The sequence below is a fragment of the Lepidochelys kempii genome, chromosome 11 (genome assembly GCF_965140265.1).
Source record: "Lepidochelys kempii isolate rLepKem1 chromosome 11, rLepKem1.hap2, whole genome shotgun sequence".
Classification (NCBI taxonomy): Eukaryota; Metazoa; Chordata; order Testudines; family Cheloniidae; genus Lepidochelys; species Lepidochelys kempii.
The window spans coordinates 61,367,227-61,384,164 of NC_133266.1; positions in this window are offsets into that span (position 1 = coordinate 61,367,227).

Genomic DNA, 16,938 nt, shown 5'->3' on the forward strand with positions numbered 1-16,938 from the left:
TGGTGGCTCCAGAACACCATTCCCTTTTCTGGAGAGTTTTGAGCTGTTTGGTTTTCATTCCTAAGCAGAACAAAACCAAGTTTCACCATATTAAAACCCTCCATGAAACAGAATTAGCTGCTCCACCCAGCGCTAGCTGGGCTGCCCAGAAGCCCTCATCAGTGGCCTAACTGCTCCCGCTGAAACTTGGAAGCTGAGTAAGGCCCGTTGTTGATATCCCAGCCTACATTTCTAATACTCAAAGGCTGCCTAGAATAATGTGAACTGCAAAAAAGGTGGAATCAAAGAATCATCATTCTGTATTACAGACGCTTCTAGAAACCAGGCCCTTTTGGTGCTATGCACTGTCCAGACATAGGATGTAATTCTTAGTTCCCCCGAGCTACCTCCCGCCTCAGTGTAACTTCAAATGTCTTCTCCCAGCACACGTGCTCAGGAGATAGGTACAATTCACACCTCACATCACCTCAGGTGACCGGCTATTGTGCCATAGAGGGAGTGCACCACAAGGCGCAAGAGGAAATGTAGCGTAGCCAGCTGCGGGGAGAGCATGACCAGCCCTCCCCCTGCAATCCTGTTGAGCAGCTGGCTCTGGAAAAAGAGCACATGGCTCCACTCTAAGGTTGGCGTAAGGAGCATTCAGCAACACGCATTCATGAGGCTCCATGGGGCAGGATATTCCAGAGCACTACCACTGCGTGTGGCAGCCGCAGAGAGTCACTCCAGAGAGGAAGGTGGCAGGCAGTGGGCCCCCAGATGTATAATATGAAAGCTCCGTTTTGCTTCTGGTGAGGGAAGTGCCAACCTGTAGTGAAAGTGTGTGCTGGGGCTGAATGGGAAGGGAGTTCTTTCTCTCTGAGACAACTTAAGTTAATCCCTGATACTGCTCCTGGTGCTAAGGGCATCTTCCTAGACCTAATTTAATTTCTCACATTTTCTAACTAGTGCAGGGGTTGCTTTTGTACCATTTTAGACTCTCTGATTCTGCTCATTCAAAATTTGTTTATTCAACAGAAAATAAAATACCCCCCAGAGCTATCTCATACCAGCCCTCACTTACTTGGAAAGAGAGACTTTCAGAGGCACAAGATAAATAGCATGTCAGACATGGTTTGGAGGGGTGGCAGCTGAGTAATTCCTGGCTTCCTATGACTGTCTCCAGCTGTTGTGTCCCACTGTAATTTGGCAGCTGTGCACGGTCTCAGCCTAGCTGCTATTTAGTCAGATCAGATCAATACTTCTAAGCACTTGTCCGGTGTAATAATCTCTGGCTAGTCCAGGAATTCGCACTTCTACTCACATGGATTGGACAGACTGGCTGATAATGATCTGTCCATCCACCCGTGATCAATCACTTACTAATCTGTAATTAGAAGATCCCTTAGCAAGGAAACACAGAAAAAGAAATGATATGCTGGGAAAGAAATAGGCCCCAATTCAGCAAAGCCCTTAAGCACTGAAGTCCCACACTAGATGAGAGCATGTCCATTCCCTACGTACAGGATCATATGCTTCCATGGATAGTGCTCCACAGAGGGAAGAAAATAGATCAATTTACTACCAGTCCAATCTCTAAAGCTCAAGAATTCTGGTTTATTATGATGATTTATATTGTGGTAGCACATAAGGGTCTCAACCGGGCCAGGACCCCATTGTGGTAGGCATTGCACAAACATATAGTGTGCAGCGGAGGGTCCCTGCTCGAAGAACTCAGAGTCTAAAAGAATTGGTCAAGATCTCCTGCCTGATATGATAATTGGTAGGGCTGGTCAAAATTTTTCCATGCACGCTGGTTTTTGTCAGAAATCAGGGTTTTCATTAAACAATATTTCTTTTTGAAACACATCTGCTTTCCATGGCAAATTTTGATTCTTCATCAAAAAATGAATGAAAAAACAAAACATATAGGTGTTGGAGTCTATGAGTTTCAGACCGCCGTCCTCTTCTGAGGCCCAGGATTCCCAGCCAAACGGCATCTTCCATGGTGCACTGTGGCCAGGGGACTATCACGACATATCGCCTCTCCTCTCCAAAGGAGGGAGACTGTGGTGCATCAGAGGCTCTGCAGTCCAACCAAGGAGTCCAGGGTAGAAAGAAGAATGGGAGCATGAGGAACCTGAACTGTATGTCCCATGAGGCCCTGTGGAGCATTTCAGAATTGAAATATTTTGTTTTACTCAAACATCCGGATAAAAACAGGAAGGTGGTTGTTGGTTTTGGCACAATGGGTTTTGGCACCCCATTTTACAACCAGTTTTAATGACTATATTGAATGACCAAAGCCCCGAGTAGGATACCCTATCAACTAAAGACAGTGACTACAGACAATGGCTTGCAAGTTCTCCTCAGTTGCTGTACTGTTTGCCCCCGACGGTGAAATGTGAAAACATGGCAGCAGATTTCCAAACAAACATCCTCCAACAACAGCAAGTGGGGGTATGTATCTGGTGCTGTGTATTTTCCCGGGCGGCTATACATGGATTTCAGTTCTGTATAATAATGGTCTGTGGCTGTTTTCCCTAGTTTGATACATGTTTTTCCCCACAACTCCAATAACGAAAGATTTTGCTGTTGATATTTTTGAAAGAGCGGCACGGGAGATGTGGCTATTACATAAGCTCCGTGACCACAGTAAATAATAGGTTGGCAAATAAATGTTCAGCACGGAAGGCAAAATTCTCCTCTGAGAGCCACACAGCTGATCTCATCAAGTTGACTGTAATATTCTGCTCTCCATACAGGCAGGGAACCTCCCACTAACTTCAACCGAGTATTGCACAAGTAGGAAAAGTAAAATACCGGAGCTAAGTTCTGCCACAGGGAGAGGAGAATGTTGCCAAAAGTTGGGAAATCTGTTCCTGTGCTGCAGCGAATGAAATATCGGTTTGAGTGGAAGAGCTAAAATGGACAATTACAACAATTCAAATCGTGAAACACAAACAAGCATCTAAAGGGAAGTTTTAAAAAAAACATATAAACTAAATGAAAAGCTGCTGCTCTCTGGCTGGCAACTCCGTTTTTTTAAAAAAAAGCCAGAGATTGAATTAAAAGCTTAATTTGTGAAGCAGCGCTTGAAGTGGAACCACTTGTGCTCAGAGAAGACTCCATTTCATTACAACAAAAAAACACTCTCTTCCACAATTGGTTTATGGATCGAGTACAATATCTCTAGAGAGGAAAATAGATTCGTTGATCTATATCTGTGAATGACTGTGCTTATATATTCACACACACACACTCTATGTGCATTTGTCATTGTAAGGATGATTATCAATTTGTTTATTGTATGAACAGTTTGCTGTACGCTTTACAGATAAGGTACCTTCCCCCAAAGAACTTCCAGTCTAACAGAGCCAGGCACAAATGAGGGCTGGGGAATGGCATAAATTGAGAAGCAGTATGCCTGAATGGGGAAGTTTTGCATGCACCTTGCTAGCAAGAATTTTTTTAAAAAACACGGATTTTCAGTCATGGGACTTACCGCTTCTCGGCAGGACAAACTAGCTGCCTTAGGAAAGAAATGAATGTTTGACCTTGAGGACAAAAGAGTTGAAGCATGAACTAGGAAGGGGGCCAGGAGAAAGTGGGGGAAGTCACGGAAGAAGATTTGGAGGCAAAAGAGAAAGGAAAATCATGACCAGGTGAAGGAGGGAACATTGCTGATAAAGTTTGCAGATGACTCAAATTGATGGAGTGGTAAATAATAATGACCGATCAATTCTGCGGAGTGATCTGGATTGCTGGGGAAGCTGGGTTCTTCTGAAAAGCATGTGCTTTTAATACATCTACAAACCAAGAATGGTCACCCTTTCCAGGCAGAGCCTGAATTCTAGAAGGCAATGATTATGAAAAGGACTTGGAGGGTCATGGTGGATAACCAACTGAACATGAGCTCCCAGCATGATGCTGTGACTAACAAAGCTAATGAAATCCTTGGATGTATAAGAGGAATATAGTAGGAATAGTGAGGGCATATTACCTCTGTATACTGTATTAGTGAGACTCTTACTGGAATACTGCATCCAGACTTCAAAAGGGACGCTGAAAACTTTGAGGGACTCAGAAAAAATCTCGAAGAATGATTCAGGTTCTGGAAAACCTGCCTTGCAGTGAGAGACTTAAAAAGCTCAGTCCATTTAGCTTATCGAAAAGAAAGTTGAGTTGATCATGATATGTAAGTACTGATGTGGGGAGAAGATTTCTGACGATAGGGAGCTTGTTAATCTAGCAAAGAAAAGCATAGTGAGGGCCAAAGGCTGGAAGCTGGAGCTAAGCAAATTGAGAATAGAAATAAGACGCAATTTTTTTTTTAAGAGTGAAGGTAATTAACCGTTGGGTCAAGGTAGATTCTCTGTCACTTGACGTCTTTAAATCAGGACTGGATGTCTTTGTAAAAAAAATGTTACCGCTCAAACAGAAGTTATGGGCTTTATGCAGAAATTCCTGGGAGAAATTCTATGGTCTGTTTTATGCGGAGGTCAGACTAGACGATCCAAGTGGTCCCTTCTGGCCTTAAACTCTACGAATCTGTGAAAACTGAAGAGAGAAGTGAGACAAAGAGAAGCTGGATAGAGCAGGGCCTGGAAAGCAAGGACAAGATGCTGAAATTAGATGCGGAAGGTGAGAGGAAGCTAGTGAAAGGGATTTGAAGAGGAGCTGGATGGAGCAAGGGACACTGGTTTTGTTGCAGCATGTGGGACAGATTGAAGGGGACAAGGTGAGAGTCGAGGAGGTCCAGAAAGAAGGAGGAGGCTGTGGTTGAGGCAAAGGAATAACCAAGGCCTGTACAAGTGCTCTTTGCAGTAGGAGCAGAGAGAAATGTACAGATCTTGGAAGAGAAAAATACATCCCCATTATGAGGACACATCACCACCTGTATAAGGGACAGTGAGGATAGCGGGATTGCCACTGATGACAAAGAAGGGAGGAAGAGTGGAAGTTCTTGCCATGTTAATTTTGACCTGGGGCTGGGATATCCAGGAAGAGATGGCACAGAGGGTACGTCTACACTTCAAGGTGGCAGTGTGATTTCCAGCTCGGGGAGATATACTCCTGCTAGCCCTGATCAAACTAGCATGCAGAGCCTGGCATGGAAGATGGGATCCATTGGCAGCATGAGCTAGCTACCTGCATGAACATGTCTGATACCCTAGGAACATATCTGAGGCAGCTAGCCCCTCCCACTGCTCACCTTGATCAGAGCTAGTACAGGTATTTCCTCTCAAGCTGGGAATCACACCCGCAGCTCAAAGTGTCGGCACACCCAGAGACAGAGGGATGGATCAGGCCTGCAGAGTGATCCGAGTGTAATTTGCGTTCAAGCGACAGTAGAACCATAGCAACATGAGATCTGATTCTGAGCTACACCGATGTAACTAAGTTATCTTCAGTGGAGCTACCTGTGGTTTACACTAGTGTCAGCAAGATTAGAACCGGGCCCCCAAGGTAACAATGCAACACATTACATTTCCGCTACTCCATGCCCAAAAATAAATGTAGTCATTCCTTTCCAAAATACCAGATTGATGGCAAAATAGTTGGAACTCAGTAAGTTAGGTAATATTGCACTGAATATAAATGAGAGTTATAAGATAAATGACATTTAGTGACATTAATTAACTGATTAAATTAAACCTGATATTTTAATCAGAATTTGTTTATGCAAAGCTCTGGATAAAAAGTATAGTTTAACTTAGTTACTTTTAAAATTCTGGTTACCATAACAACTTCTCATGATATCAATTAAAAGTGGTCTTTTCTTTGCATTATTTTTAGAACTTTAGTTACCATAACAACAGGATGCCAGCTCATTTGCAAAGAGTTAAAATATGTTGTTGTTCTTTGAGAGACAATCAAAATATGATAAGTGGGATGCCAGGAATGAACACCCCAAAATGGCTGCATGAACACATTTTTCAAACTCCTCACGTGTGGAATAAGAGACTTGAGAGATTTCTTGGTGGCTGAAATAAAAAAGGAGGTTATTTATCAGTTGGGAAGGAGTGGGGCCGTCAGACACCAGGGGTATCATGGACTATCAGAACTGCAAGGAGGAACGACGCAAATGACCAATCTGTTCACGCTAGGTCTCTAGCACTATCAAAGGTGAGAGTAAAAAGAAAAGGAGGACTTGTGGCACCTTAGAGACTAACCAATTTATTTGAGCATAAGCTTTCGTGAGCTACAACTCACTTCATCAGATGCATTCATGCTCAAATAAATTGGTTAGTCTCTAAGGCGCCACAAGTCCTCCTTTTCTTTTTGTGAATACAGACTAACACGGCTGCTACTCTGAAAGGGGAGAGTGAATCCCAGCAGTGAGACAATGACCGGGATCGGCCCCTCCTACAGCAGTTCCCTGCAGCAGAAGGGAAACTCTGAAAGGAGCCCCTCATGATGTTCCCCAGCCCAGATCATTCTGATCCCTGGTCTAGGAATACAGTCCTGGCAGCCAGCCCTGCTGAGCAAGCAGGTCACATCAGCTGAAGCTTCCAGATACTCCTTGGAGGAAGCTAGGGTGTAGGTGCATTAAAATAACCCAATCCAAACATCACGGTGGCTTGGGTGATCAAGGCAAGAGCCACAAATGAGAGAAAAACACAGTCAGTGCACCAACCACATACAGAAAGGCACTGATCGCTACTGGTACCACCTGGCATTGAAGGCCCAAGGCCCTACCTGAATTCCATACCTGGCTCACAAAGGATGGGCAAGTTGTGGGAGCCAATACCCTCCTTGCCCCATTCTCTCAGTGTTACCTCCAGCATCGCTTGCCTCCTATTGGGACTGAGCCTCAGAAAGGTCATTCTCAGACAAGTCCTTATCACAGCCAGATGCCTAGGAATAGGGGGTCATCACAATGCCCTAGGGTGAAGAAGAGACACACTGATCTAAACGTCCTTCACTTGCCCAGGGCACGACAGCCAACACTGCCTCACTAGACTGGACTGCACAGAACAGTGGAGTGGATGGAGCCCATCACAGGAGAGAGTATTCTGGGTGGATGAGCCATTGTCCAATGTAGGGACCTCTTAGAAAGGAAGGAATAAAGTTACATAAATGTGATCCCATTCGTCTCTGTTATGGTTCCCAGTAGTGTCAACAAATCCTTGTGGTTGATGGTATCAAGGGCTGCCGTCAAATCTAAAAGCAAATCAGGCTGGGTGTCTGAATGGATAAACTGCTATGAGATGCACGTGTCGATCCTAAGGAAAGAACAAACAGCAGCTTTCACTCCTGCCTAGCGAATGCAGCAAAAAGGAAGATCCATATTAGATTTCTCTGTTACTGCCCTTTGACCACAGAATGAGAAGACGGCGTGATCCAGATTGCATTACGCTGTGCTGTCCTTGGTCCATACAAAGAAATGCAGGCAACAGCCTGAAAGTAGAAGGGCCAACCCTGGATTTCCGGTTTAATGGGGATCCCCTCTCTTCATGAGGAAGAGGAGGCGGTGGCTGGGGGGGGGGAAGGGGGGTTGTGTGTGCTCGAGTGGCTGGGGGTTATTTAATTAAAAAACACAATAAAAATGTCAGCTGCTGCCAGTTAAGCTGGATTCCCCCCTCCCTTCCTTGGTTCTTCCTTGAAAGCAAACAAATACAAGCGAGGGGAGGGAAGGGGAGGAAGCTGTTGTAAAATGCCAGCTTGCATAGCTTCCTCCTGTGCTTTCTGGTAGATCTCTGAAGCCAAACACCCCCTTTCCCCACCAGAAAGTCAGTGCTGGTTGTTCTGCTGTTGCAAATGTCGCTAAAAGGCAGGATCGGATGTGTCAGACATTCCCCTCCCCCCGACAGCCTTATTCTCCTCCCAGGGACGGACAAATAGGCTGTCTTGAATCTGATCTAGGAATTAGTGCTGATGAAATAATATTCTCCTTCCCCACCCCACCCCAGCCCCAAGACGAGACCTTGCCTCGCCTGGGTGTGCCAGGATTGTGGGTGTTGCTGATCAGCTACCTTGGGGCAGAATAGATTTACCATGGGCAGGCCAGCGGATAAAGTTTGTCTGTGTTCCAGATTCTTAACTACACGCCTTCCCTCACGCTGAGATAAGACTCCTTTTGAGACCCAGCAACATCTCTCTTTCACCACTTTTCTGTTATGTTCTGCAGGAGTCTCCGAATGCAGCAGCCTTTGTCTGAAGTGCCCCCCTCCCCAGCAAAGCCAGTGCACACATCTGGTGGCAATTAGAATACGCTTTGCCTATGTGTTGGATAGGTGTGTCTGGCCGGGACACTCCTTGGTTAATCAGTCAAGGACGGTCAATACTGAGCAACCCCCGGCATTCTCTCCTAAGCACTGGACATGCAGCTGCAGCAATGCTCCCATGCAGCGGATACATGGGGCCTGATTTTCAAATATGCAGAGCAACCACAATGCTGGATCAAGCCAGTGGGATTTTCAAAGGCTCAAAGCCTCTGAAAATCAGACTCTAAATGTACTCAATGAATGCTAAATATCTAATTATTTATCATAATCGCTGGAAGAAAGCTACAGTACTGATGATGTTACAGAGGTCCCATATGTTTTATAGCCAGTCACCGGGGTAGCCACTTGCTTGGAAGGTAGGATGGTTTTACTACTAAAAAAAGGAGGAGAGAGAAATAAATGTATTGACAAGTGAGAAGAATCAGTGCTCTGCAGCCTGCATCCTATAGATGTGTCTGATATACCAAATTATGATATATCTGGAGAAGCGATGGCTGCAGCTGTTGCCCCTGTAAAGTGATCTACAATACCACATGATAATAAGACAACATGTCTAAGTCACTTTATACAATACCAGCAGACTAATCCCATGCCACACACACACAATGCCAAGAGTGGTCATAACACAGCAGTAGGATCAGCCCTGGAATAATCACATCCTTAGGAAAAAATCCTCTGTGTAATACAGTGAAATCCCACTTAAACAAGTCAACCTTGTGCATCTATTACAGCAGCATCCCCAGAGAACTGCTACCACAGCTTCCCTATAACACAAAATGGAACATTCATGTGTCAAAATGAGTACAGGAGTAGAATATTTACTAGTGCGAAAACAGGCTTTTAGTGGGAATAACAATGAGTAGGCAGCTATGATTTCCATGAAGAGGATGGTGAAACTTACAAGCATATGGCTAAAACTAGCTTAGCTACAGCCCTGCTCTGCACTCCTCACTTGTGGAAAATTCCCATTGCCTTCAGTCGGAGTTTTTTGTTTGAGTAAAACATGCAGGATCACCCTCTTAATCGAAATAAATGGAGACTTTGGTTGAATTCTTCTATTATAAATTTGAAGAGTAGCTTGGTGTCCCCGTTCCTGCAGCAGTTTTGAAAATCTCATCCTTCATACCTATAAAAGCTGAATTGATTTTTTCATTTATTTTGTTTTAATTCCAACACCCCCTTTGGGGAAAAAAAGAAGTGAGAACTGCTTACTCATAGGGTAATGAACCCAGCCTGGCTAATTCAGCTGTGCGGCATGGACCAACCTGATTTGCCTAACACCGGAGGGTTACTACCTAAGTTACTCACAGCTCCTTCCTTCTGTGCCACAGAAGTTGACAGGAGCACATGGTCCTTAAACAAGCAAAGCGGTGCAAAGCACCTAAAGAAACAATCACTTTTATGAAGGATTAGCCATAACACTGATGAGGCCACAACCAGTTATAATATCCTCTGTCTTCATCTTATCATCATTCCAACATTGTTGAATGAAAAAGGAAAGAAGGGCCCTTAGACAGAGGCAGCTGATTTGCTCACTGACTCCCTTCATCCTTTTCACCCAAGCAACTCTTAAAACTATCACTACAGCTGCATAAAGGGTCTGGTGGAGCTCTCAAAGCTGTTCCTACACAAAGAAATTCTGCTGTGTATGTGATACTGCATGTTCTGGGAGTTCCCCAAAACAGCTGGCCTCTCCAGACCAGAAGTCCTATAAATGTATTGTAAGTACTTTGATCAGTTTCCCATGCAGTCAGTAACATTTACTCAGGATGGAAGATTTTGTGGCTTAGTCATTGAAAGCAGCTTGAAATTATTTACTGAAGAAGAATGTTGTTTGGGGGCAAGAACATTTGCTGAAAAATAATTTTCCAAGTGTAAATAAAACAACTCTGCTCTTTAGCATTTTCTTTTCTCCTTTCTTCCTCTACCCCTTTCCCTCATTACTTATTTTCCTGTCAGTTTGGCAGGGTGCTCAATGATTTACAATGGTGCTCTCTTAGAAAATTTGCTTTGGGAATGTCAGCTAATTAATTATTGTTTCAACATCATTTTTATTCTCGACCTTTGACCTCTTGGCAGCTCTGCAAAGCACTCTGACGCATTCCACATTTGCTCGGTAAATATTTCTTTCAAACCATTAATTGAGATACCAGGGAAAGAATGCATTGTCTTGAAAGAGAGCGAGGGAGGAAAAAAAAAAAAGAGGGAGAGAAATCACAGACTTAGCTTACTGATCAGACACTAAACACAGATCAATGCAGATGACATTAGGCCCTGTGAAAAACGTAGTAGCTAACTGTGTATTTATTTCATGGTGGAAATGAATTTGCCAAGTACTATTACTCTTCTACAATTTTTTATAATCCACTTTCTCTCATTGTTTTGATTCCTCGATTCCCTACATAAATACACACGCTCTCTCTTGAATGGCACCATTTATCTTTACCCTGGCGGGGAGGTGATCGTTCTTTTCAGAGGCTGACACCAATGCCACAATGTGAATTAGTGGCACCTGTTGTTCTCCAAGTGATCCATCTGACACTTTCCCTCTCAGACCTTATCAGTATTTATTCCACCTTCATCCCCCTCTGCCAGCCTCCAAGACCTGTCCAGAGAACATGAACGGTCTAAGGGCTGCATTCTCTTCCGCCGGGTATAAGCCAGCAATCATTCTACTTAAGTCAGCGGAATACCACCACTGTAAAATGGGTGCAAATGAGAAGAGATTCTGCTCCCAAGGCTTCTCTGCTCCCTCCTCTGTTACCAGATGGTACCTCCATCCCCATCCCTGTTCCTCTCTTAGATTCTGATCCTGCAAGGAGCTCAGCGCAGGCTGACCCTGTGTTTTACTAAAGTCAGTGGAGTTCCATGCGAGTACAAGGATCAGTCCATGCTGAACTCTTTGCACGATCAAGGCCTAAGGAGGGACATGGAAGTGACAAAATGTTCAGTCTAGTCTGGATCTCCGTCATGGCCCAACCTTTACATTTATGATAGGCACCATCATTAAAACAACAGCAAATCAATAGGATGTGATGAGACCCACAGTTTATCTCGGCTTTTTTTTTCTTTTCTTTTCTTTATTTCAAACACGTTTATTTCTAAAAATCAGTACTTTTTCAATATAGTTAAAACTAGAGATGGCCCAAAGCTGGGTCCTAATTTTAGATCAGAATTTCCTCACACTCAGGTGACATCTGGATCCCTGCCCATTTCTGGCTGAAATAGGTACTTCTTTCAAATTAATCTGCTAAAGTGCATTCAGCCCTTTTTTTGATAAATTGGAGGCTCTTATTTGTTACGGGAGGAAAAAATCATCACAAAAATGCAAACAAGTTAACAAACTGGGGCCTCAGTAGAGTGGTCTTTTGGTTAAAGCACAAGATTCAGAGTTTTGCCAACTCTGTTACACTCTGCCTACGTGACTTTGGGCAAGTCATTTAAGCCCAGTTAGGTGTCTGCATCCATAATAGCATGAAAATAATGTGCATGATTTTCAAAGATGTCGAGAACCCACAGCTCCCATAAAATTAAAAAAAGTTTGGTATTTAAATGTGGATTTAGGTGCTTAACTTTAAGGTACACAACTTGGAAAATTTTGGCATTTGGCTTTAATCGTTCTGTGTCTCAACTTTCACATCTGTATAATAGGTAAAGTAATAGTTCACTACCTTGTAGGGGCATTGAGAAGGTTAATTCGGTAATGTTTGCAAAGTGTCCTGAGACCTCAGATGGAAGGCATTATATAGATGCAAAGTATTATTTAATAAAGATCGGCTCGTAGTACTTCATCATTTCAAATGGCACCAATTATACAAAATGTACACGGATATATGCTCTCTATTTCCGTAAAGTTGCTGCTGCATTTGGTTCAGACTTATTTGCAGTCTGATAACTATACCGATACGAATCATGCCAGGAAGAAGATCGTTTTACATAGTTTATCATTCATAAAACTATCTTTCCAAGAATTATTTTGTATGCACTGTGGGCCAGACTCACGTGCTCCGGCTGTTCAAACGGCTCCGGTAATGCAAAGCAGCCATAAACCTTGAGTCTGTTTGTGTCACCAGAGTGGCGCGAAGCAGCTCAAATAAATCGACCAGTGAAGTTCACCCTGTTTCACACACTGACTTATGGTAGGTGCAGAATTTGTGATGGCCTTTAAAATAGACTATATTTTACTCCTTAAAAAACTACTAAGGATGTTCTGTAGACACATCAAATTAAGGTCATACTTGTAATTCCAAATTCCTTTTCAACACACAAAAGCATTACTCCTTCTCCAATGTCAAATTTCCAGGGGTCCCATAAAAATGACTTATTTCTGGAGGTCTGTGAGCACTATCTTATCTGGGCCAGACACACAACATTTTATTAAAAAGTTACCACATCATACTTTTCAAGGTTTAGAAAATTAGAGAACTCATGCAAATGAAATAGTGCCCTAATCTGCATGTTCAGTACATATACATGAACTCATTAATGTAACCCAGTCCTTGAATTCTTTGCTCCCTCTCCCTGTCACACTTTTCATTTCCCCCCTCAGGTTTTCCTTCTCTTTCCAACCCAGTTACTTGGCTCCTTACTTGAATTTGCCCTCCATCCTACCTGGCCTTGTTCTCCGAGCTGCCAACTCTTGTGATTTTATTGCGAGCCTTGCGATATTTGGTGTTTTTCTTAAACCCAAGCTCCGGGAGTGGAGCAATTTGATGAGGATCTCAGCTTTCATTATATGTGTTTCCAGCCTTCCAGCCACCATGGGCGGTGGAGAAAAAGCTTGAAAACACAAGACTTAAAGGCTCAAAAACCAGAAGCTGAATAAAAATAACCCCACGTTTATTATTGTTATGTCTCCTGTTTTTTAAGCCAAGATTTTGGGGGGCCTCACTCATGATTTTTGGATGGTTGAAGTTAGCAGCCCAGGGCTTCCCCACTTCTTTCTCTAGCTTCCCACATTCCTTACTTTCATGTTTATCTTCTGGCTTCCCCCTCATCTCAAGTGTGGCCTCCAACATACCCACAACCCTTAATAATGTTTACACTAGCACCCCATGGGACAACCACCTTTGCATTGCATTCAGGATCAGCAGCATTCCAGTTGCCTCCTATGGGGTTGTGCTAAGGCAGTAGGGAAGGGGCGCCAGAACCCAATTCATCCACACAGGGACTGCTGCAATTCAGCACAGTGTGTTCATGGCAGTAGGGTGAGTAATGGTAAGATTATTTTCACGGACATATCTCCGCTGGAAGTCCTTCACTCTGTGTTCATAAGGACACAGACAGGTAGGCCAAAGGGCAGAACAAGGCGCTTGTGTTTTGAATTTGTTGTTCACTTCAACTCTGTTTTTGAAAAGCCTTTCATTTGAATACATAACATATTTGCTCCCCAACTACTTCCCATGTAATTTGAAACAAAAAAAAAAATCATTCAGAGCTCAGTAACCTCTCCCAGTGGTTCAGACAGTCTGGGGGTGAAAAAAATCCAGCAACTACACAGAAATTATATTTTCAAATGAATATATTTTCATCAAGTCTTCTGACAGCTGCACTGTTATTGAGTTTGAGCTATTTGAAGACAGCTGCATAATTTTAGTTATTGATGAAAATACCTGTAAGATAAAGATTTGCCCATTTTTTTAACAATATCTTATTTCCTTCATGTCCACCCCAGCAGAGTGGGTTTAAATTACGGATGTCAAATGATTAAAAAAATTAATCGCGATTAATCGTGTGATTAATCGCACTGTTAAACAATAATAGAATACCATTTATTTACATTTTTTGGGTGTTTTCTACATTTTCAAATATATTTATTTCCATTACAACACAGAATACAAAGTGCACAGTGCTCACTTTATATTATTATTTTTATTACAAATATTTGCACAGTAAAAAACAAAACAAATAGTATTTTTCAATTCCCCCATTACAAGTACTGTAGTGCAATCTCTTTATCATGAAAGTTGAAGTTACAAATGTAGAATTATGTACAAAAAATAACTGCATTCAAAAAAAAGAAAAGGAGGACTTGTGGCACCTTAGAGACTAACCAATTTATTTGAGCATAAGCTTTCGTGAGCTACAGCTCACTTCATCGGATGCATGAAGTGAGCTGTATCCGATGAAGTGAGCTGTAGCTCACGAAAGCTTATGCTCAAATAAATTGGTTAGTCTCTAAGGTGCCACAAGTCCTCCTTTTCTTTTTGTAAATACAGACTAACACGGCTGTTACTCTGAAACCTGCATTCAAAAATAAAACAATGTAAAATTTTAGTGCCTACAAGTCCACTCAGTCTTATTTCTTGTTCAACCAATCACTCAGACAAACAAGTTTGTTTACATTTGAAAGCGATAATGCTGCTTCTTGTTCACAATGTTACCTGAAACTGAGAACAGGTGTTCACATGGCACTGTTGCAGCTGTCATCGCAAGATATTTACATGCCAGATGCGCTAAAGATTCATATGTCTCTTCATGCTTCATCCACCGTTCCAGAGGACATGTGTCCAGGCTGATGACAGGTTCTGCTCGATAACAATCCAAAGCAGTGCAGACCGACGCATGTTCATTTTCATTATCTGAGTCAGATGCCACCGGCAGAAGGTTGGTTTTCTTTATTGGTGGTTCAGGTTCTGTAGTTTCTGCATCAGAGTGTTGCTCTTTTAAGACTTCTGAAAGCATGCTCTACATCTCATCCCTCTCAGATTTTGGAAGGCACTTCAGATACTTAAGCCTTGGGTCGAGTGCTGTAGATATTTTTAGAAATCTCACACTGGTACCTTCTTTGCGTTTTGTCAAATCTGCTGTGGAAGTGGTCTTAAAATGAACAAGATGTGCAGAGTCATCATCCAAGACTGCTATAACATGAAAGATATGGCAGAATGCAGGTAAAACAGAGCAGGAGACATACAATTCTCCCCCCAAGAGTTCTCTCACAAACTTATTTAACACATTCTTTTTTTTAATGAGTGTCATCAACATGGAAGCATGTCCTCTGGAATGGCGGTTGAAGCATGAAGGGGCATATGAATGTTTAGCATATCTGGCACGTAAATACCTTGCAATGCTGGCTACAAAAGTGCCATGCGAACGCCTGTTCTCACTTTCTGGTGACATTGTAAATAAGAAGCGGGCAGCGGTATCTTCTGTAAATGTAAACAAACTTATTTTTCTTAGCGATTGGCTGAACAAGAAGTAGGATGGAGTGGACTTGTAGGCTCTAAAGTTTTGCATTGTTTTGTTTTTGAGTGCACTAATGTAACAAACAAAAACAAAATCTACATTTGTAAATTGCATTTTCACAATAAAGAGATTGCCCTACAGTACTTGTATGAAATGAACTGAAAAATACTATCTTTTGTTTATCATTTTTGCAGTGCAGATATTTGTAATAAAAATAACAATATAAAGTGAGCAGTATACACTTTGTATTCCGTGTTGTAATTGAAATCAATATATTTGAAAATGTATAAAACATCCAAAAATATTTAAATAAATGGTATTCTATTATTGTTTAACATCCAAAAATATATAATAAATTTCAATTAGTATTCTATTGCAATTAAAACTGTGATTAATAGCGATTAATTTTTTAATCACGATTAATTTTTTTGAGTTAATCCCGTGAGTTAACTGCGATTAACTGAGAGCCCAAATTTAAATATTTTATGGTAAGAACATGTTTCTGTTGAGCTTACAGATGATATGAAGAATTTTCTGGGACTTTAGCTACAAATATAATCTCAGTGAAGGATTCAGAGCAGAAATAACCTTCAGAATGTGGATTGCACATTCAAGCAAAAGGTTTGCACCTTAAGGCCAAAATTTTCAAACCTGAGTGCCTAAAATCAGACTCTTAAATTCATACTTGGGCACCTTAAATAGAATGGCCTGATTTCAAAGGTGCTGAGTGACTTCAGTGGATTTTGCAGATGCACAGCGCTTCTGAAAAATCAGACCATTGTTATTTAGGTTTCTAGCTATACAAATAGGATGCTAACTTTAAGCACTCAGCTGTGGCCTGAAATCCTTTCAATTCCCACGTACAGAGGTATCTTTGGTGACAAAGTTCCTCCTTTGCCTTGGTTGGTCCTGCGCTTTTTGGTGGATTTGCTCTCCTCAGAGGTTTACGGCAGCCTTCAGTTTGTCTGCTTCTGCTAGAAGCTCAAACCTGCCGTTCAGTCAGCTAACCTCATCACTGGCCAACATGGGAGAAATGGAGAACAATCTCCACAGTCTCTGTTGTCCCACCTAGTGGGTCAGGGACAAGCCAGATCCCTTTCCAAATTAGACCTTTCCTTCTGGTGTTGCTCACAGACCAAGTCAACTCCTCCTGTGTCCGATCAGGAGTTGGAGGGATGGGGGGAACCTGGGCCAGCCCTCTTCACCAGGTTCCAGCCCAGGGCCCTGTGGATAGCAGCTGTCTACGTCTTCTGTATCAGCTGCATGACAGCTACAGCTACTATTCCCTGGGCTACTTCCCCATGGCCTTCCCAGCACCTTCTTTATCCTCACCACAGGATCTTCCTCCTGAAGCCTGATCACGCTTGCACTCCTCAGTCCTCCAGCAGCACACCCTCTCACTCTCTGCTCCTTGCACACCCCCCACTAACTGATGGGAGGTCCTTTTTAAACCAGGTGTCTTGATTAGTCTGCCTGCCATAATTGATTCTAGCAGGTTCTTGATTGCTCTAGGGCAGCCCCTGCTCTGGTCATGCAGGGAACAGAA